Genomic DNA, 22,490 nt, shown 5'->3' on the forward strand with positions numbered 1-22,490 from the left:
TCCCCACTAACTGATTTGCTATTGCACGCAAAAGCTGCAAAAAGAGAGACATCCAAACCATCTGGTTGCCTTTCTGAGTTGTTTTCATTCTGCCCTTCAGTGAGAAACATTTGAGTTTTAAAAAATTCATGAGTGATAACACACCAGTGGGCTAATTTTATCCCTAATGATGTGTATTATACTTACCAGGATTCATGCTTTCTAGAAATGCCAGAAATGAAAATCTTAAAAAGTAATTTTTTTCATTCCATTTCTTCATTTTATTCCTTGACACTTAGAAGTAGCATTTGAATAAAAACATAATTTTTACTACCAATGACAATATAAAAGTTACATTGCTTAGCATTAAAAAGGCAGTATAACATCACACATTAATTTAAAAATTAAGCACCTACTGGGTGCTAGGAAGGGCTGAGGGACACAGGGTTTATAGTAGTGAGTCGGAACTAGATTTTGCCCTATTAAAGTTTACAATTGACTGGAGGGGACCACGATTATACCAATTATTGTAAGGATAAACCATATAAAATTGCCAATAGGCTAGCATTTCTTGCCTCCAAAATGGCAATTTCATGTGATTCAACTTAGTGTTATGAGGAGTGCTATGAGGGATTACATGACATTACAGGAATGTGTCTCGGGGACTCCGGGGATGACTTCTGAGGTTTAAGGACGAGTGTAAGCTGGGTAGGTAAGCGGGGAAGGGGAGGTATGGGGACTAGCAAGGGTTTGAAGAGTTGGGAACAGCACGTGCAAGATGAGGTTGACAAAAGGAGCCAAAGTCTTCCTTATAGGACCTATTAAGAATATTGGACTTAATCCTACGTCAGTAGGATATTGCTTAGAGGTTTGAGCAGGAAGGTGATATCATCAAATTGTGTGTTTTTAAAAGGTCACCTGGCCGGCCATGAGAGCTACATTGATTGCAGTGGGCAAGAGCGGATGGGACAAAGTCAGCTGGGAGGCTACTGCCGGCATCCAGGCAGAAACGGGTGGTTGACAGTTTACAAGATGCTTTCAAATGTACTAGCATATTTTACCCTTGTAGCAGTTGTACCATGAAGTATTGATATCAGCGTCCATCACACGGCATGCCCAGGGTCAGATGGTGCTGGTGGCAGTGACACCTAGAACTCTCTTGTGTGACTCTTGCCCCACAGTCTCCTGGGAGTTTTAGACCCATGTACATGTATCTCTGAGTGTGCGCAATTGGTTTCTCTTAAGAAAAGATTTGCTTATAAGAAACAGAAATCTCATTCCTTCGTGGTGGAGGGGGGAGATGAAAGATACTCTTAGCCTAGTTTTATGACTGAGAGTTGGGAAGCAAGCAGAACATAACATGGGACTTGATTTTAAATTAGAGCATCTTTTTGGGGAAAAATACATTTATTAATTTTATGTATTTATTTGTACCCTGCCTCGTTCCAAAAATGGATTTGAAACAGCTTTCAAAACTACATATGGCATGACAAGAAGAGAAGGTAAAAAATCAGGGTAGGCATATTAAGATGATGCCACAGGGGTCTTAAGTCCAACAAACATTTGCTAAAGAGGGACTCATAATCAACTTTAAGATTCACATGCCCCTCTCCCCCAGTAAAAATAAACCAAGTGTGCTGCTCAGAGTAGCTTTTCCTTCTCCTGGAATCTAGAAAAACTTCCCCATTGGGTCTTCATAAAGACTCCATAGTTTAGTGGGCAACACCCAGACCTGTTTCACAGAATGAGCAAGTGAATGAATTAACCCAGTCCGTGTCCGGAGGCCATTTCTTATTAGTATGCCAAGTCATGTGACCTTTGGTCAAAGTTTCCTCCACAGTAAAGTCAAAAATTTGGACTAGAGCTAGTCCAAAATTCTCAAAGTGGGTGCCTTGGGGTACCTAATATTGTGACAGGAAGAATGTGAAGCCATAGGACAAAATGGCATATGGGTTTTGCTTGAAGATTTTTATGACAAAACATTAAAATTTTTATGAAATATCTTTGGAGTTGTCTGGAAGCATACAATTAAACCTATGTGTTTTATTTTGGGGAAAATTCCTGTTTTTTGAATAGACATTAGAGGCACATCAATAAAGCCCTTTCCTTTATAAAGATATAATACAAAACTATGTAAAACCTATAATCTTGTTTATATATTAGTAATTTCCTTCAATTCATGGAGTTTACATGTCCATTACCATGACACTTTTTTAAAGGAGGACATTTTGCCATTACGCAAAGAGAGACAACTCACAATTCTGCACAAATATATATTGTTCATCTTGAAGTCTGATTCCAGGAATGGTGCTTTTATAAGTATTTCCTCTGTTCTCCATACAGTTCTGCAAGGAATTATCTCCACGTTATGGATGCGGAAAGTGAGACTCGGAAAAGTTAAATAAATGTCTCTGAAGTCACTTAGCTAGTAGATGAATAGTGCGGGCATCTAAATTTTATTCTGTTGCCTCAGCAGGATAGGATTAATTTCAGGAGCAGCTTGTAATTCGCACGTTTATTTTGACTTATCAAACACTGTGATGTTGATCATTAGGTGTTATCCAGGATGCAGACGGGGGTGTAGGTTATATACTTTAAGCAGTAGCTTAACAGCTGTTACTCTATGATTTATTTGAGGGAGTGGTAGCCCCCCCCCCCCCAGTAAATCATTGATAATAAGGATTAAAATCAGCTCCTCGTTTTGTTTTATTGCACATGTTCCCATCAAGGTATGAATCCCACTGAATGCTTTGCCAGTCATTGCAATATAAAGATAGTTAGGGCAGAATCATTTTGGAGCTGCGAATGTCTTCCAAGGCCATTTAATCGGCAGGTTCCAAACTGTGCTCTCTGTAGTCCTAAAAGTCCTGCGGGGTCCCCTCATGGCTCCCGTGGATGATGGAGCAGAATCAGTGATGAGCTGGAGGGGCCTCCCCATATATCCCCTGCCTCCACTTCAGCCAGCTCCTGCTTTCTCGGTTTTGTTCCTGCATCTAGGCACATGTTTGATGGAAGAAAGGGTGCTATATCTAAAGAAATAAAACAAAACAAAAGCTAAAAACGAGTTTGAAAACTACTGGTCATCCAACTCCTTATTTTCTTTAAGGGAACAAACTTTGGCTCAAATAGGGGAAATGATTTACCTAAGAACACAGAGAAAGTCATGGCAGAGCTAAAATTAAAACTACCAGACCATCACGTTCTACATTGATATACAATTATATTTATATACAATTATATTTGTCAATAAAGTTGGGAAAATAAAAAATACACATAAAAAACTAGTCCTCTAGTTCCCAGGCTGGTGCTGCAGCCGCTGTGCCATATTGCATCTTATGCAGCTCAAGGAGGGCTCTCAGTTGTTGGGAGGGAACAATCTTTTTTTTCTTTTCTTTTTAAAAATGTATCTTTATTGTTGAAAGTATTAGAGATGTCCCCTCCCCCTCTATCGCACATCTGCACCCCCCAGGTCTACCCCACTATTGTGGAGGGAACATTCTTAAAGTTGGGCTGATTATGTATCCAGATGTGAGATAAAGGTAAAAGTTTTGTGCTTAGGATATATTTTAATGTCTCACCCGAAATACCCTTATCTTGAACTTAAGTCTCCTAAATTTGAATATTTTCTGTATCATGACTTTAAAGTCGTTTATCTTCGGATCCCAAATCCTGTGGGACTCTCCATGCAAAGAACATTGTCAGCAGCGTCTCAACTACACATTTAGGGCAGAATACCAAGTCACTTTCACAGCAACTCTCATCAGTTGGCCGTGATGGTGGTTCTTGCTTCAATGGGTCTGAGATCCTCCCTGGATTCAACAGGAAAGAGTGTGATGATCTATCAGTGATGAGTACAGAGCCCCCCAAATGAGGAGGGGCAGCCCATGAGCTAGATTTACCAGCCCTGTAAAGTGAACCACCTCACTTATTAAGGGTCTATAAGCATACAATGTAGGCTATATCTGTATTCCTTCCTAAACATATACTGTTCATCTTGAAGTCATGGGCGCTCTAAAGAAGGGAGAGGGGAAAATACAAGAAATGGAAGAAATTGGTCATTTTCTTATTATGGTTCCCTATTCAAGGACCGGAAGAAAAAAAGGGTTGCATTTCTTGGTTTGTAGATAACATGATAGAGAAATGGTAGTCCATTTTCTTTTGAAAGAAAAATGGCCCCAAATTTGTAATGCATGTATGAAAATTGTATTGAAATAGAAAACATTTCTAGCAATTTTTTCTTCTTTTTACCCATAGGATTTGCCTCAAAGAGCACTCCAAAAATTGAACTAAGATATCCCAAGCAAGCTGCCTGAATTTGCTTGAATTCTTGTTCTACATCCTGTAAAGGACCAGACAAGTCAAATTGGTGGTGTTTTTGGTGAGTACACCAGCTGGTATTCTTTTCTTCTTAAGGAAAACCATACTTTTTCATTCCTATCAGCCAAGGTATCTGCTGCTTAGACAATGTGAGCCTGGTGTGTCATTTTGTGGCAACACGAGTGGCTATACCCAATAAGTTATTTTGAACCCACAATATAAATCCTTATTTCTCTGTTTAGTTTTTATCTTTGTGGCCCAGGAGGAAAAAACTACTGCTGTTGTATGCATGTGTGAGCATCTTAGGAGAGATGAGGAACAATTATGTATTGCTTATAATTTGTCTTTTACACCCACAAATGGCGGTCAAGGATATGTCAATCAGCATTGTCTTTCAAAAGGGTTGGACACAAGGAAGGGCCTTGGTACAAGCTAAGGAAGATGATTGTATTTTCTTGAACAATTCTCATGCCTTTTCTCATTTGTTACCTCACCTGTCGGATGATGTCAAAGTAACTATCAGAACCCCTAACTCATGGCAATCCAATGAATTACAACATATATAAATACACTTCCACAACTATATAATTCACTACAGATAGGAGGCATTATTATTCTGTGGGTGATAATTTTATGTACGCTACGGCAGGGATGGGAAACAAAAGAAAGAGGTAACCTGTACCTTCACCTGGAGCCTTGCATGGCCAGCCCTCCCCAGTTGCAGCCACAGCCCTCACATAGATCTGAAAGGTAGGGGCCGTAGATCCTTGTATGTCAGGGAGGAGTCCTGGTGACACTTAGGTGCCCAACAACTCCTCACACCCCTAACCCAACCCCAAGTCCCTTCTTCACATATCCTCTAGGCTGGGATCTGGACTGAATCAAGGGACTTGGAGAGCCAAAATTTTTTTTAATTATAATTTTTTTCTTTTTATAAAAGCATATTTATTAAAGGAAACCTGGAAAATAAAGAAAAAATATAAAATTACTTAAAATCCCACATTCCAAAGAAACCACGATTAACATTATGGCAAATGTATTCCCCTTTTTTTTTTTTAAATTATTTCATATATATTCTAAAATATGATTTTGCAAGGAAAACATAGTTGAGAACATGAAATTAATATTCTAGACTACAACTATGCCATAATTTGTTTAGCCATTTTCATACTGTTGAACATTATGTTTGATATATTACATATAAATATATACTATTACGTTCATTACATTATGTTACAAATATCACTATAGTGAACAAATTTGACTATAAATTTTACTTGTGTCTCTGATTATTTTCTTGGGGTAAATTTCCCTAAATGGAATCATTGGGCTAATGAGAATGAACACTGTAAAGCTCTTGATATATTCAAACTGTCCTCCAGAAATGAGCAGCCCATTACCTATTATACTTGTCCTCCCAGTACATATGACTGTTCATTTCAATGCACGCATGTAATGTTTGAGATCTATCATTTTAAGAAGGTTTAAAATCATAAATATTTCTACAGAAGTTCAGGAAATAAAAGCCGGTTCCCTCCCCATGGAACACTCCAGCCTTAACCAATATCAGGACTCTGAAGTAGAAGACAATGTCATTTGATTGACATTGTACATCAATCTCTCAGATCTGTTATAAGGAAAAGCATATGCGAGGCTTGCATTTATTTGGTGGGTATTATCACCACTTTTGTTCATTTCTATACTGTGTGCTTCAGGGGAACAAAAGATCATCTTTTCATTGTCTTTGAGAAACTTAATTCAGTTAGGAGTCCAAACAGCAAACTTAAAATACTTATCTTGGATAGGTCACTTACATTCTCAAGGCCTGTTTCTTCTTTTACATGAGAGACTCAATTTGTCTCTATCTAAAGAATATCTGAAGTGGTTATTAGTAAACAGAGGTGTGTACAAGTAAGGCCATTCATTATCTAGATGTCTAAACTTAACTGTGAACACCATAATGTGTTCTGTCACTTCTCGGGCAATGGAAGCACATCAGTTTAAGAGAGAAAGTTTCCCTAGGAAAATTTTTCAGTATGGCCTTTAAGGTTTCCTCTAGCTCTAACATCTGTAATTCATAAATAACAGATAAACTATCAAAGGATGAGAACCCCAAAGCAAAGGAATGGCCAGGGGGCTTCACAGAAAGGTTTGTAGAATCATGACCAGAATTTTAAAGGTGATAGATTCTACAGTTCTGTCTAATCTTCATCCTCATCCTGGTACCTATTGCCTCCCACCCCACCCCAACACACATACACTAAAAGTCTACATTTGAAACACACCAAACAGGTTTAAAGGGCAAATAAGTTTGTGAGCCCTGGCCAAATAGTTCAGTTGGTTACAGTGTCGTTCCAATACACCAAGGTTGCAGGTTTGATCCCTGGTCAGGGCACATAAAAGAATCAACCAGTGAATGCATAAATAAGTGGGACAACAAATCAGTATCTCTCTCTCGCCTTCCCCCCTCTTCTCTCTCTCTAAGAAAAAATAATAATAATAATTGCATGAATATTTAGCTATCCTTCACCACCTACACCTGCCAGAAACATTAAAATTGTGTGACTAAACTACTGAGCTATACTGAGCAATTTCAGGAGACTAGGCCAATCTTTGTGAGAAAGTCTGCACCTGCCAACTAATCTTTCTCTCTGAGGTAGATTGTTCCTTGCATATTAACATAGAGTACATACTTCATAAATATTTTTTGGATTCCTCTCTACTCAGATTTTTTGCCACTTTGGCTTTGTACTTTAAAAAACATATATTTACATATGTTGGGACAACTTCCAAAACCTAAAAGCATGAAGGAATTGTAATAGTTCCCCAACTGGCTGTAATCTCAATCTTGGAACAACACAGACACTTTTTGACTATATTTCACACAGTTAAAAAGTCTCATTTGCTAATAATATATTGGTCATTTGTTTTGCTTTGCGATTTAAATTGCAAACATGAAGAAAAAGCTGTATAACCTAGAACATCATTTTTCTAATTGATTTTCCCATCTTGTAAAAATCTGCATTTTTAAAAATTTCATACTAGAGGCCCAATGCACGAAATTCATGCAAGAGTAGGCCTTCCTTCCCCCGGCTGCCGGCACCGGCTTCCCTCTGGCACCCGGGACCCCGGGCTTCCCTCGCAGCCCCAGCTTCATCCTGAAGATCGTCAGGTCTAATTAGCATATTATGCTTTTATTATTATAGATTATTATAGATAATCTCTGCTGGTTTTCCATGACTCTCTTTTTATCGTGGTAAAATATGTATAATATTAACCATTTTAACCATTTTTAGATGTACAGTTCTGAGGCATGAAATACATTCACATCGTTGTGTAAATACCACGATCCATCTCCAGAACTTTTTCATCTTCCCAAGTGGAAACTTTTCATCTTCCCAATGGCAACCACCTTTCTACTCCTTGTCTCTATGACTTTCACTATTCTAGATTTCTCATTTAAGTAGAATTATAGATTTGTCCTTTGGGGTCTGCCTTATTTCACTTACATTAATGTTTTCATGATTCATCCATGTGGTAGTATGTGTCAGAATTTTCTTCCCTGTTAAGGCAGAATAATATTGAATTGTGTTTATATTCCACATTTTGTGTATCCATTAATGCATTTTTTAAAATATATTTTTATTTATTTCAGAAAGGAAGGGGAGGGAGAGAGAGACAGAAACATCAGTGATGAGGGAGAATCACTGATTCGCTGCCTCCTGCACACCCCACACTGGGGATTGAGCCCACAGCCTGGGCATATGCCCTTGACTGGAATCGAACCCAGGACTCTTCAGTCTGCAGGCCACTGCTCTACCCACTGAGCCAAACTGGATAGGGCCATTAATGCATTGATAGACATTTGAGTTACTTCCACCTTTTGGCTGTATAGTTACTAATGCTTTTATCATGGGTGTACAAATATCTGTTTGAATCCCTACTTTCAATTCTTTTGGGTATACACCTTGTGGTGGCATTGGTGGATCATACGATAATTCTATGTTTAAGTTCTTAAGGAACCACTGTACTGTTTTCCATAGCAGCTGCACCATTTTACATTCCCAGAAGCAATGCACAATTGTTCCAATTTCTCCACACCCTTGCCAGCCGTTGTTATTTGGGGGGTTTTTGTTTATTGTTTTTTAAATAGTAGCCATTTTAATAGGTGTAAAGTGGTATGTCGTAGTGGTTTTATTTGTGTTTCCCAAATGATTAGTGATGTTGAGCATATTTTCATTTGCCAGCTGGCTATTTGGGTATCATCTTTGGAGAAATGCCTGTTCAGCCCTTTGCCCGTTTTTAAATTGGCTGGTTTGTTTTGTTATTGTTGCATTGTAGGAGGTCCTTATGTATTCTGAACGTTAACTCCTCAGTAAGGGTTGCCTTTTCACTCTGCTGATCGTGTCCTTTGATTCACAGAAGTTTTTCATTTGATGTAGTCCAGTTTATCTGTTTTTTTTTCTTTTGTTGCCTGAGTTTTGGGTGTCATATCCGATAAATCAAAAGCCAAATCCATTATCATGAAGCTTTTCCTCTATATTTTCTTCTAAGAATTTTATAATTTTAGCTCTTTCGTTTAGGTCTGTGAGTCAATTTTTGCATATGGTGATGGTAAGGGTTAGGATTATTTTTAAAGAGGTACCGTTCAATCCCACTAAGTCTCAGTGAAGACGTGTGCCAGCCAGTTAAGCACATGGCACATGTTGACATCTAATGTTCATCCTCACCACCTATTTTTCTATCTAGTGTTGGCTTTGGTGGTTTCCCAACAAACAGGTGAGACAAAGCTGAAGCAATCCGGGAACTAAGAGCTGTCTCAGCTCTTGTAACTAGGATACAGCAGGGAGGCAGTGGCTGGGATCAGGACGCATTTTGATGTAAACATGCTTGATGAAATCCCCAACAAAGGAACAGCAGAGGTCGATAACGTTTTAGACTAAAAAGAAAGAAGTGTGTGTGATATATATGCGTATCTGTGTGGCAGCAGAGGGAAAGAGAGAGGACACACCACACCGGATGTGGCTGTGAATGAGGGGCTACAGTCAATATTTATTTATTTTTTTTGTATGAAAATAAATTCCGTTCTGTTTTAGGGAAAACAGATCTAGATTAGCCGCAGTTCCGTTTCCAAACAGTTTCTCCAAAACAGCTATCCTAGTTCTGTTTTACTGTGGACTCTGTCATACGGGTAGCCCACCTAGCCTTCACTTGTAGAATCAAAGTGAGCAGGAACTGCCGGGCTGTGTGAACTGCCTCTCCCAGTATCGCCCGTTCCAAGGTCTGCGCTGACTGGCTGCTCTCTGATGGGTTTGGAGATAACAGCCCAAAGACTATAACTCAGAGCTGTAGGATTCTTCACATGAATTAGATTCTCAACATTTGAACATGGTATTAACAGCTGGGTGTCCCAATCCCATATAAATTAGAGTTAAATCAACTAAGACGCTGGCTACAGGACCTATGAGAAACACACTGTACCCAGGCCACCCCCGCTTGGTTTTTATAAGGACAGGCTTATGAGGGATAAACTCTGTTTGCTGCTGTAGGTCCTCATTTTCTCTTTGCCATAAAAGGGGATTTGGAGAAAAAGGAAATAACTAAGCCAATTAAATTTTCTGTTGCAGGTGGGATAAGATAAACCGTGCTTTCTAAAAACATTTTGCAAGACTGGCATGGTATATTGTATTTCCCTTGAAGCATTAAAGTCATTTCACACTTTATTAACTCAAAGAATATCCAGTATTTCTCTGTGAGACTGGGAATAAATGACTAGCTCAAATCAGGGACATTTTTACTGGTATGTTGGTTTTTCAACTGAAATGTTAGCTCACATGCACACAATGAAAGGACAGAGTACATAAGGCGTGAACAATTGTACTCCAGCCCTAGTCCCAGGAGTTAATATACCTGGAAGCTCATAAGCTTGCTGACACTTGAACATTTCATTCTAAATGCTCTGGGTTCGGCAGGACTCTGGATATCTAGTTTCTGTTCCTTTCCATTCTAAAGATTTTAGTCTTCTAATTAATTTCTAATAAATTTCATAAGCATCTTCCATTAATCTAGTTGTGCTTTCTATGCAACTTTTATGTAAATTTTCAACTAACTTTAACTGTCTAATTAATTTATAGAGACTGGGAAAACTGGTTCTCCTTCCTCCTCCCTCCCTTTCTTCTCCTTTTTAAAATAAATGTCTCACCTCTAAATAGAACAACTTTGTCTTTTCCAAATATCTGCAAATTCTACCTCAAAAATAATTATGAATTTAGCACTGAAGTAATTTGTAATTGACAAACTCTTTTCCCTTCCCTAGATTTATACTATATTACTACTACATTTTGTTCAAATGGTGAATACCTGTTAAAAACGGCAGTGTGTGTTTTATTTAAACAATGATTAAAGCAAACGGCTAATCAGACAGTAGCATTGCTCTATTCCTATACATTACTCTGGGTATTTATTAACCAAGGTCATTACATCAAAAAAACCAGGGATACTAAATGAGAATTTAAGGTGAGAAAGAGAAAGGAAAAAAAAAAAGGTAGAGGAGACGAATGAGGAGGAAGGATGACAAGCAGTAATGCCTTTTGCCTACTGAAAGGTGTGCGTCTTCCCCGTCTTTCCCCTCTGCACACGAGGTTGCTTCCCTGGTGGCACACTCCCACAGAAAGTGGAACAACAGATAAATGAGTGACTTTATTGGATCGAGAACCTTGGATTTCATAGACAGACATTTGTGAACTTCGCTATTACATTGTTAGCATCAGATTAATTTGTGATCTCCTTTCCAACTCATCAGGCCCCACCACTGCTGGTAGAGAACTAACTGCCCAGGAGGAGAGAAATACCAGGGAGAGAAGGATCCCTCCCAACGCCAGTGAGTGTGCACAGCCCGAGCGCTGTAGTACCCAGCTTCCAGAAATGCCTGCCGTAAAATGGCGTTTGGAAGACGCCTTTGGTCGCTGTGCCTCTTTCCTGTGGCATGAAATCGCTACCAAACCCCAAGACAGTGTAGCAGAAGCTAAGCATATGGACTAAGGCAAAAAAGTCACGGTGTTCTACAGCTGCCTCACCAGTTCCCGCTTTGCCAAGGAGGCTCTGAGGGGTTCACATGTGCATTCAATGTAGTCCCTCAGTGGCTGGCGTGGCTTTCCCCTGACACTGTTGGGGTCTGAACTTTGTGTTAGGAACACCAGCTCCCGTACAGAGCTGGCCTATCCATTCTCTAATGGGCCCCTTTTGGTCATACAGACACACTGCTGGACAAGACTTAGAATGACGATTTGTACACAGTTCTGGATGCAGGTAAACCGCACAAGTTAAATATAAATAGATTTTTCAAAGCAATTTACTGGTAGTTAAAATAATGATAAAATTATTTTTGTAATTGGGTCCTACCAGGTTTTGCTCATTCATTGGCTCTTTCATTCATTTCTTCCATTATTGAAACATTCTTTCCTTCAGTGCTAGCCACAGGGAATACCAAAATAAGGTCCCTGCCTTTGAAAAGCTTCGATCATAGCTAATAAGATAAACCATAGTGCTTTCATTTTCTAATACAGTTTAAACAATGTAGAAGTGGAAATAGCCTAAAATATCTAAAATCTACTTCATCATAGAAGGTGAATTTTACCTTTTCTGTTATTAAGGTACCTCTCAGATGGCCCCACTTCTAATAGAGTCCTTTTCAGAAAAGACTGAAAAACAAAGGACGTTGTTAAAACGTGCCAAGATATTCACAAATACCTGTCACAGGTTTCTTCTCAGACCAATGAATTCAGTCTTCCATTCTTTTCCATGTTTTTACATTAATAAATTAAGTTATTGGGTATTAGGGTTTAACCTTAGCCATCATTTTGCTACCTGTTTGTTTCTCATTTTATGTATATCTAAAAAAATTTGTTTAAAGTCCAAATAGCACCAGGGAACAAAGCTGGAAAGCTAGGTAAAGGGAGAACAATACTTAAACATTTAATGAATAATAAGCAAATGTACTTCCTGGATTCATTTCAAGTTGCATCTTAATGCATATTGTCTTTGTCTCCCACTGGAGAGGAAGTTTCCTTTTACATTTTTTTCTCATAAAGAGCCTATTATAGTCAGATTGTCATGAAATATTATTGGGCTATTTGAAAATATTTTTAACTTCAAAAATACGCCACATTCAACTTAAACATTCATAGAAGAAAGTAACCCATGAGTTATTCAATGTTGAGATTATTCCTGACCAAATGCTCTTTCACTGTAACTATTGCCCTGAGGTGTACTTGTCAATGAAATACAAGGACGTCACATTAAATAGGATCTGTTTTTTCTAAGGTAGCAGATACTATTGTACAGTCACAACTGAAATGACTAATGTTAACCAACTCAAATCTGAAGGTCACTCCTAGAACTGAAGCCAATATTTGACTCTGTCACTCTGTTTCAGAGCCTTTGTTTGAGGACAGGCAATTTGTCATTCTTCTTACAAAGAGACCTGTGATACTCTTACATACTACTGTTTGACACTGCCAGGAGGTAATAAAAGAACATATCCTGGAGTATGGACTCACGTATAACATGGCATAGTAATAATAGAAATACTAATACTATATTACTACTTGCAAACTACCAATACAGTTTGCAATTGGGAAGAAGAGCATTTACACATCACAGAGACTGAAAGCTTATCTTGGAGAAAGTTCACTTTCCAAATCTGTTTTGGCATAAATTCAAGAAATCAAACAAATGAAAAATACCCTTTACATACAAAATTTTAGAATTTTTAAGAAGCTGTTTATAGGCGGATCTCTACTCCATATGGACTGTCAGAGTTTTGTTTTGTTTTGAATATAAGCAGACTCTGCTGTCAAATATAAGTTAAACTAGAGACTATCACCCCAAAGATGAAGCTTCTTTATTAAATTATAATCCCAACTTTACTATTATCTAGTTGTGTTTTCAGCTAAGCACATGATCACCTTTGTTCTCAGTTTCTCCATCAAGAAAATGGGACTGATACTTTTGCATAGTATTGTGGTTATATATAGATACACAGGCAAAGTATATATTGGAAAGATAGATAAATAGATAGAGATAGATAGATAGATAGATAGATAGATAGATAGATAGATAACTTGAATCATTCTAAGTGACTTGCAGGATTTCCTATGTAAAGAAATCCCTTTACAAATTAAAGAGTATTTTTATAATAAAAAGAATCATACTTGAAACTGCCAGTTCATATATTCAAATGCTGGCACATAAAATTTTTCTGAGAATATTATGCCCTAAGGTTATTCAACCCTAGGAGTCACATCTGTTCTTTCAACAAACATTTTATTGAGTGCCAAAGCAACAGTGGACCATGGGTCAAAACAGAACCCAAGGAGTGACCCAGCTGTAATAGTTGGACAAGGACTGAACGAACATCTGTAGGTGCCTAGTTTTATTATGTTTATAGATGGAAAATCTGCAAGAGTGGAGCTCTCTGTACCCTCCTGCACTTCAGCACGCATTATGTCATGTCACATTATTGCAAACATAATACATAAGCAATGATGCCTTAATGAATGAATTAAATCATGAAAATCAAAATCGATTTAATTGAACATCTATAGGAACCAGTCTGCTGACTGCAATCGTTCAGCACAGAGGAGGACACCTTATTTGTCTGCCCATCTTAGCTCATGGTGGTCCCTCTGCCCTCTCTCCCTCTCCCTCCTTCTTCTTCCACTCTTGGTAGACTAGGGCTGTGCAGTGGTCACCCCTGTATCCCCAAGTCCTTATTACAGCCTGCCATACAGCAACTGTTCAGTCAGCGTTTGAATGAGTGAATGAATGAACACATACACAAATATTATTTGTCTATCCTATCAGACCATTAAGGGCTAGGGAGGTTGGTTTTAGTACCAGTGAGTTGACTATGTTCCAGGAGCACATTTTTAGGGACTATTCCTAGTATATCTAAAAAACAAAACAAAACAAAAAAACCTCTGAATCTTCAATGCGGCTTTCTGTATTATTGAAGAAACCAGCAATGGCATTTGAGCGAAGTCCAAGATTTTAAGACCAGATTGTCAGCAGTTTTCATGTGTCCACGAAGCAAAGGGGTGTGAACTTAAAGAAGGCACTTCTGCCACTTGGCCGGTCCTTAGCCTGATTTCAAAAGTGTGTGACCCAGGCCTCGCAGTTTGTCTGTGATGACAAATCAATTCGACATCAGAACCATCTGATGGGGCTTGATGGTGGCAGTTGTTTGGTTTGAAAAATTAAATTGGTAGGTTTTCAGCCAAATTAAATGAGTAGTAATGGCATCATAGAGACACTACCTTGGACTTTTGAAAAGTGTTGCACATTTCTCAGTCTTGACAGTAAAAGACAGATTGAGCCCATGCTGGGGGTGGAGAGTATATCCTATCTAATAAAAGAGTAATATGCAAATTGACCTTACCTCCGCTACACCCACCAGCCACGCCCACCAGCCAATCAGGAGGGAATATGCAAATAAACCCAACCAAGATGGCTGCAGCCACAGAGATCAGGAAGGAGGCTTGGGTTTCCCTGGCAATGGAGGAAGCCAAGCTTTCCGCCTGCCCTTGCTGGCCCAGGCCTCCACTCAATGCTGCAAAGTTTCAATTATAGAAGATACATAAACCCAAACAGAAATGGCGGCAGCCACGGAGCTGGAAAGAGCAGGAGGCTAGGGTTGCCCGGCGATGGAGGAAGCCAAGCTTCTGCAGCCCTGGCCTGCTTTGGCCTCCACTTAAGGCTACAAAGTTTCAATTATAGAAGATACATAAATCCCAACAGAAATGGCTGCCACCACGGAGCAAGCAGAAGGCTTGGCTCCACTCCAGGCTACAAAGTTTCAATTGTAGAAGATAAATAAACCCCAGATACCAGGGCCTCCGCTTGGGTCACCAGGGGGCGTGGCCAGCCTGCAAACCACCACAGGCCCCTCGCCCAGGCTGCCCCACGCCCCAAGGGAACCCCCACCCTGATCCGGGACACCCTTCAGGGCAAACCAGCTGGCTCCCACCCGTGCACCAGGCCTCTATCCTATCTAATAAAAGAGTAATATGCAGATTGACCATCACTCCAACACACAAGATGGCTGCCCCCATGGGTCAAAGATCCTGCCCCCATGTGGACACAAGATGGCCACCACAAGATGGCCAGCATGGGAGGGCAGTTGGGAGGAACCAGGCCTGCAAGGGAGGGCAGTTAGGGGTGACCTGGCCAGCAGAGGAGGGAAGTTGGGGGTGACTGGGTCTGCAGGGAAGGGCAGTTGGGGGGGACCAGGCCTGCAGGGGAGAGCAGTTGGGGGGGACCAGGCCTGCAGGGGAGGGTAGTTAGGGGTGACCAGGCCTGCAGGGGAAGGGCAGTTGGGGGGGACCAGGCCTGCAGGGGAGAGCAGTTGGGGGGGACCAGGCCTGCAGGGGAGGGTAGTTAGGGGTGACCAGGCCTTCAGGGGAAGGCAGTTAGGGGCAACCAGGCCTGCAGGGGAGGGCAGTTAGGGGTGACCTGGCCTGCAGGGGAGGGCAGTTAGGGGTGACCTGACCTGCAGGGGAAGGCATTTAGGGGCAAACAGGCTGGCAGGGGAGCAGTTAGGCATCAATCAGGCTGGCAGGGGAGTGGTTAGGGGGTGATCAGGCTGGCAGGCAGAAGCGGTTAGGGACCATCAGGAAGGCAGGCAGGCGAGCAGTTGGGAGCCATCAGTCCTGGATTGTGAGGGGGATGTCCGACTGCCTGTTTAAATGGGCAGTAGGACATCCCTTGAGGGGTCCCAGATTGGAGAGGGTGTAGGCTGGGCTGAGGAACACCCGCCCCCACCCCCGCACCCCCACCTCCCGTGCACAAATTTTATGTACCGGGTCTCTAGTAAAATAATAACTGCTCTGACTATTTAATTTAGTACCTGCCATGTGCAAGTATATAATCTGCTTATAGCTCTAAGACTTGATCGGATATTCTCAATTAAGAATTTTTGGTTGTCAAAATAGGGGGCAGATGATCCTGGCATCTAGGGTAGAAGGCAGGGATGCTACAGTGCACAGGACTGTCCCCCAACGCATAGAGTTATCACACCCAAAATGTTCCTAGGAGATGAGGTTGAGAGAGAGCCTGGAGTAAATGATACCTAAGACCCATTTGCAGCTTAAGCTTTGGGATTTGATTAAATTAGATGTATATGTGAAATAATTTTATAAATTGCAAAACACAGTATACATTTAAGCTGCTATTATATAAGCTGCTTTTCCTCTTCCTTCTCCTTTCTGGTATCTCCTTTCTGGTCAGCCTTTCTGTTCCTTGACAGATTCTCAAAGGTTTAGGTCAAAGCAGCCAAAATAAGGGGTGAAACTAGAAATCTCTCCTCCTGCTTGTTCAGAGTTTGGGAAAACGTTAATCCAGGAGGCAGATGTGCGCCGAATTGACGGGTTTCATTATTTTCAGCATTACCCCATCAACCTGTTGAGAAAAAGTGTGTGTAATGCTTATTTAAAGGGAACAAGATAACAGATTCTCAACGGGTATTGGTTTGCTGCCAAACGCCCGTAGACAACCCCCTCCACCCCTTTGGGGCGGGTGACTTTATCCCTGGGAACCCACAGCGAAAGGCCTCGTTTTCAGGGATGTGTTGATAGAAATGCCTGGGAAAAGTAAGCCCCTTGGCTCTGCATCTGCTTATCAGACACAATCATTCATTGAAGGGTATGCTTTGCCATCACGAAATCCATACAGGCATCGACACAGTTTAAAGCCCAGTAGGAATGAACTCTTGTCACATTAGCCAGGCGTGGACAGAGGTATGGCCCGGAATGTCATTCTTCCACCCCACTCTATCCTCTCAGGATTTCACCCAAGTAGGAGAGTCATGGAAGGGTTTTTATGCATCCCGAGGGTCATGCCCTCAAATAGAAGGAGGTTGCTGGCTGAGATAGAAAAAGAAAAGAGCCTGAATTACAGTCTTCGGCTTAGTGCTTGGGCCTTCAGGTAAATTCCTAGTATCCTGCCTCCTTCTGTAGCAGAACTTTTACACTTTAACTCCGGGGTATGTCCCACTGCCGGAGGTCTGCCTGCTGGGGGAGTGCCCTCCCTGCTGTTTACTCTAGTGGGTGGTGGCAGCTTGGCACAGGCAGTTAAGATAAACGCTCAGGGTGAGGCCGAATCTTGGAAACTTTTTGCAACCGCCCCCCCCCCCCCCCCATCCCGTTTGTGGCATTAAATGCCCTTTACTCCTGAAACTGATCATCTGAAATGGGTGCTGTCCCTAGACCCATCTTAGAGATGTGGGGATGGAACTGAGGTAATTCACCTTGTGTGACACGAATAGTAAGTGGCACCGTCATGATTTGAACTTACATTTCTTTGACTCCTAAGTCTTCGCTCTTAACTAGTGTGGTATGTATTCTATTCTGTGCACATTGTGTGCGTCAGGTCATGCCTAAGAAGTGACTATTAGGAAAGACAAAAATATTATGATGTGAGTAAAGGACATCCAAACAGAAATCTAATCGCAAACAGAGATAGAATTACCTCTTAGATAAATACATTTTAAGACCTTCCATTGAATTAAAATCCAGCTAGTGCTGGAAGACCCTGCTCCCCACTGAATATATCTTCAAACTGCAATGTGTCTGCTGGTCAGCAAATAACCCTCCCCCAAATTCCAAATTGCAAAATTAACCCCAACACACACACACACACACACACACACACACACACACACACACACACACACACCTAGAGAAGCGAACCAAAGTTAACTGGCAGTTGGGATAATTCTACAGTAAACACATGCCTGTTCTGGATCCTAGGTAATGATGGGTTGACAAACATCAGAAATATTTCACAATACAATGGTATCCCTTGCCCCTAAAGCATCCCAGTTCAAACTTAAAATCCTACTGAAAGGTACTCTGAACCAGTACTAAGAAAGGAATTCGAACCCCTGATGGTTTTTGCTTTAAGTCTGAGTTAATCCTGAAATTTTATTTTACCCTGACAAGCTCAAACAAGGACAACAAAAATTCTAGCTAAATAGTTCAGAATAGTAAGAGCTTGGTTTGAAAGGATAGGTTTCTCTGTTTGTTTTATTTGCCAAACTGTGCATAAGTGATTGGTTTCAAATATATTGCCATGTTTGTTTAATGCTAGCCGTCTTCAGTGAACACTAACGCAGTGTTAATGTGTGTGTGTGTGTGTGTGTGTGTGTGTGTGTGTGTGTGTGTGTGTGAATGGCTGTGGCTTGGGAGGGTCCTGCCTCAGGGGATTTGGCATCCCCGTGCATGACTGATGGGAGCTTTTGCATCCAACTCAGCAAGTCTCTTCAGGTTCATTCTGGAAGAGCCTTTGCACAGTGCTCTGGCCAAGGGTTAGATGAGAAACAGGCTTACACTTGGATGCCTGAGCCACACCACCAGCGGAGACTCACACTGCCAGGCAGCTTACTGCTATGAGTGGAATCTGGGGACTCTGGTACACCGGTCTCTACCAGAACTCACAGGCGGGACTTCTCATACTGACTGGTTTAAAGCTGACTAAAATAACCTCTTGCCTGTTTCCTCGTAAACAGAAGCATCCGACAGAGGGGCAAGATTCCTACAAGTTCAAATCTCTTTATTTATTTATTTATTTATTTATTTATTTATTTATTTATTTTTAGTTTGAATTTCTCGTGCTAAGATTTCTTGAGCACATAGTGCAAGGTTCACACTGGGAGCTTTACATGGATCATTCCATTAGGGGTCACTGAGGGGCAGCTGGAACAGACTGTCAGGGTTTCAAGACCAGCTCTGATGCTCATGACCCGAAAATCTACTTAATCTCTCTGTACCTCGGCTTCTTTATAAAGTAGAGATCCTAATGTCCCATAGGACATTGTGAGGATTGAAGTGAATGAAATACATATAAAGAGCTTAGCACACCACCTGGTACATAATAGACATTAAATAAACATTAGCTATTTTTGTCATCATTTTAAAGATGAGAACATTGAGGCTTAAAATAGTTAAATGGCTTTTCCCCAAGTTCACCACTAGTAAGCAGAGGAGTCAAGATTTGGAACTAGGTCTCTCTGGACACTGTATTCAGTGGGCTAAGCAGCCAAAATCAGACTGTCCAGTCCATTAAAAACTGTCATATCCTGAATGGGGTGAAATTGGGTAATTCTGTTCCATTTATCCAGATTTTTAAAACTATTATTCACATACAAATTTCATCTTATGAAGTCGGCTTATTATCCATTGTGTCCACACCTCCATCCCAAGGAGAATAGTATCGTTCAAGAGGCAGTATTTCTCACTGTTCCTTAGTCACACACACATTTACACTAAAGAGGGTTTTTAAAGCATAATTCTGATGGTGGCTGGATTTTAACTTGAGGAGCGATAGCCTGTGAGAAACAAATTGTTAAGATACTGAGGCACAGCTCTTTCGGAGCAGTCTCTGGGCACTGAGCACGAGAACTGAATGCCTTCATTCTTAACTCTTCCGTATGTGAAGCATCATTCTGTAGTTCCTTTAACTCTGAGGAAAACTCCATGAGGACAAGATGTGCCAGTGCCTGACACACAGTGGGTGTTCAATAAATAAATATTTGTTGATTGAATGCATAAGTGGACACAAACCCTTCTATTTGTGTCTCTTCTGAAATCTTAAGAAATTGTTGTTTACCTGTGTGTTAGGAGCTGTCCTTCCTTCCAGGCACCATCAATTGGACCAGGCAGTTAAATGGAAAACAGCTTAGAATGAGCGGGAAAAGGCAGGTCAGGAAGACTGTCTTTAAAATATGTTAGAATTTTAAAACTGGTCCTGAAATTAAGTCATTGCTCAGCATAGGAAACAGAGGGAAAAGTGACTGTAATTTTAACAATAGGAATGTATGTTCTTTATCCTCAGTGATGTTCTCTGCACATCTCCTGGAGAAGAGGTTAGCAAACTTTTCTATACATGGCCAGGGAGTAAATATTTAGGCTTTGCAGACCATGGAGCCTCTGAACTAGTCAACTCTGCCATGTGGTACAAAAGCATCTATAGATGATACTTAGAAAAAGGGGGGGGGGGCATGTCTGTGTTCCCCAACAAAAACGAAGGGCAGGCCAAGGCCGTAGTTGGCCAAGGCCTGGTCTAATGCATGTCTAATTGTAGTAAGTTACATCTCTAAGAGAGAAGTCATGTTAGCTGTATAGTTCCCCCTTTTAAGGCATTGAATAAATTATTCTTTATATATCTAAGCCTTTGGGCTTAAATTCATTGCACAGCACACCGTATAATTTTTCAACTATGTTATATTAGCTATGAAGATAGGAGAATAGGGCTTATAAACCATAAAATTTTTCTTGAATGTGTTAAACTGATTCAATGTATCTTTTTTATGGCTTCCAATGAAATTCTAATTTTATGGAATCTTATTTTTGACCATTTTGCATCACTTTTTTTGTTTTGTTTTTAGAAATTGTAGTATAAAATTGATTTTTAGAGAGAGAGGAAGGGAGAGGGAAAGGGAGAGAGGGAGAGAGGGAGAGAGAGAGAGAGAGAGAGACATCAATGTGAGAGCAAGACATCTATTGGCTTCCTTCTGCATGCCTCCTACTGGGGATTGAGTCCACAACTCAGGCATGTGCCCTCACTGGTAATCAAACTGGCAACCTTTGGTGCATGGTATGGTACCCAACCAACTGAGCGACACCAGCCAGGTCACCTTTTTAACTATTTTTTTAAGTGTATAGTTCACATTGTTGTTCCCATCATCCCTAACAAAGTCAGAAAACACCAATTCCCCTTTCTCTCTTTCCCCAACTCCTGGCACCCACCATTCTACTTTTTATCTCTATGAATTTGACTATTCTAGGTACTTATATAAGTGGAATGATACAGTATCTGCACTTTTGTGTCTGGCTTATTTTCACTTACATAATGTCTTCATGGTTCATCCATGTTGTAGCATGTATCAGAATTTCCTTTCTTTTTAAAGCTTAATAATACCCCATTGTGTATACATTGAGTGGCCAGATTATTATGATCTCTGACCGCATAATAATCTGGCCACTCAGTGTGTGTGTGTGTGTGTGTGTGTGTGTGTGTGTGTGTGTGTGTGTATATATATATATATATATATATATATATATATATATATATATATATTTGAGGCCCGGTGCATGAATTCGTGCATGGGTGGGGTCTGGCCAGCCTGGCCAGGGGGAGGGGACATGGGCGGTTGGCCGGCTTGCCTGCTGGTCAAACTCCTGGTCAAGGGGACAATTTGCATATTAGCCTTTTATTATATAGGATATACACTGAGTAGCCAGATTATTATGCGTTCAGAGATCATAATAATCTGGCCACTCAGTGTATATGCCACATTTTGTTTATCCATTCAAGTGGCCATGGACATTTGTTTTTTCCCACCTTTTCATTATTGTGAATAATACTGTTGTGATCACTGGTATACAGATATCTGTTTGAGTTCCAGTTTCCAATTCTTTTGGGTATATACCCAAAAGTGACACTGGTAGATTATATGTTTAATTCTACGTTTAAGTTTTTGAGGAACCACCATATTGTTTTCTAAAGCTGCACCGTTTTACATTCCTACCAGCAATGCTCAAGTGTTCCAATTTGTTCACATTCTTGGCAACATGTATTTTGTTTTAAATAATAGCCATGCTAATGGGCGTGAAATTGTATCTCACTGTGCTTCTCACTTGTTTTTATGTCAATGTTTGTAGTTAATGTAATAGTTTCGATACTACATTAATTAACGTCTGGTGCAAATTAGGTTTGTGTGTGTGCATTTATTCCTCTCCTAGCTCCCAAATGAGGTGACATGGCTTCTAAGAACATGCAAACAATAAGATTAATAATATAAATAGCTAAATTCCCGGCACTAGGAATATAGAAGGCTGAAAAACAAAAACAAAAAACTATAGCCAAAATTAGATGAGCATGAGAGTGTGTTGTAATGTTCTATACAGTTATTAAGACTGAAGTGACAAATTCAGTCCTGGACTTCCTAATGGCCAAAGAAAAAAGGGAAAGAAGGCCAGTAACGTGATTCATTTATTCCAGATGATGTAAGTTCAGGAGGGCAGGGAAAGATGTAAGAAATAAGCTATAACTATGTTAAATGAAATGATTAGGTTACCAATACCAACAGATTTCAGACTGAAAACAAACAGAATTTGGGGTGAATTTAATGGAGTTAG

General features: G+C 40.4%; 1 protein-coding gene across 4 annotated transcripts in view; it reads left to right on the forward strand.

The window, feature by feature from the left end:
• Positions 1-22,490, forward strand: part of RBM47 (RNA binding motif protein 47) — a 165,308-nt gene that overhangs the window by 127,759 nt on the left and 15,059 nt on the right. For all 4 annotated transcript variants that reach the window (XM_080677179.1, XM_080677180.1, XM_080677178.1 and 1 more), the window contains one exon: positions 4,234-4,357. The gene's annotated coding sequence lies outside the window, so the exon portion shown is untranslated. The remainder of the gene's footprint in view (positions 1-4,233; positions 4,358-22,490) is intronic.

This window comes from Plecotus auritus (assembly GCF_963455305.1).
Source record: "Plecotus auritus genome assembly, chromosome: 1".
In the NCBI taxonomy this organism is placed as follows: domain Eukaryota; kingdom Metazoa; phylum Chordata; class Mammalia; order Chiroptera; family Vespertilionidae; genus Plecotus; species Plecotus auritus.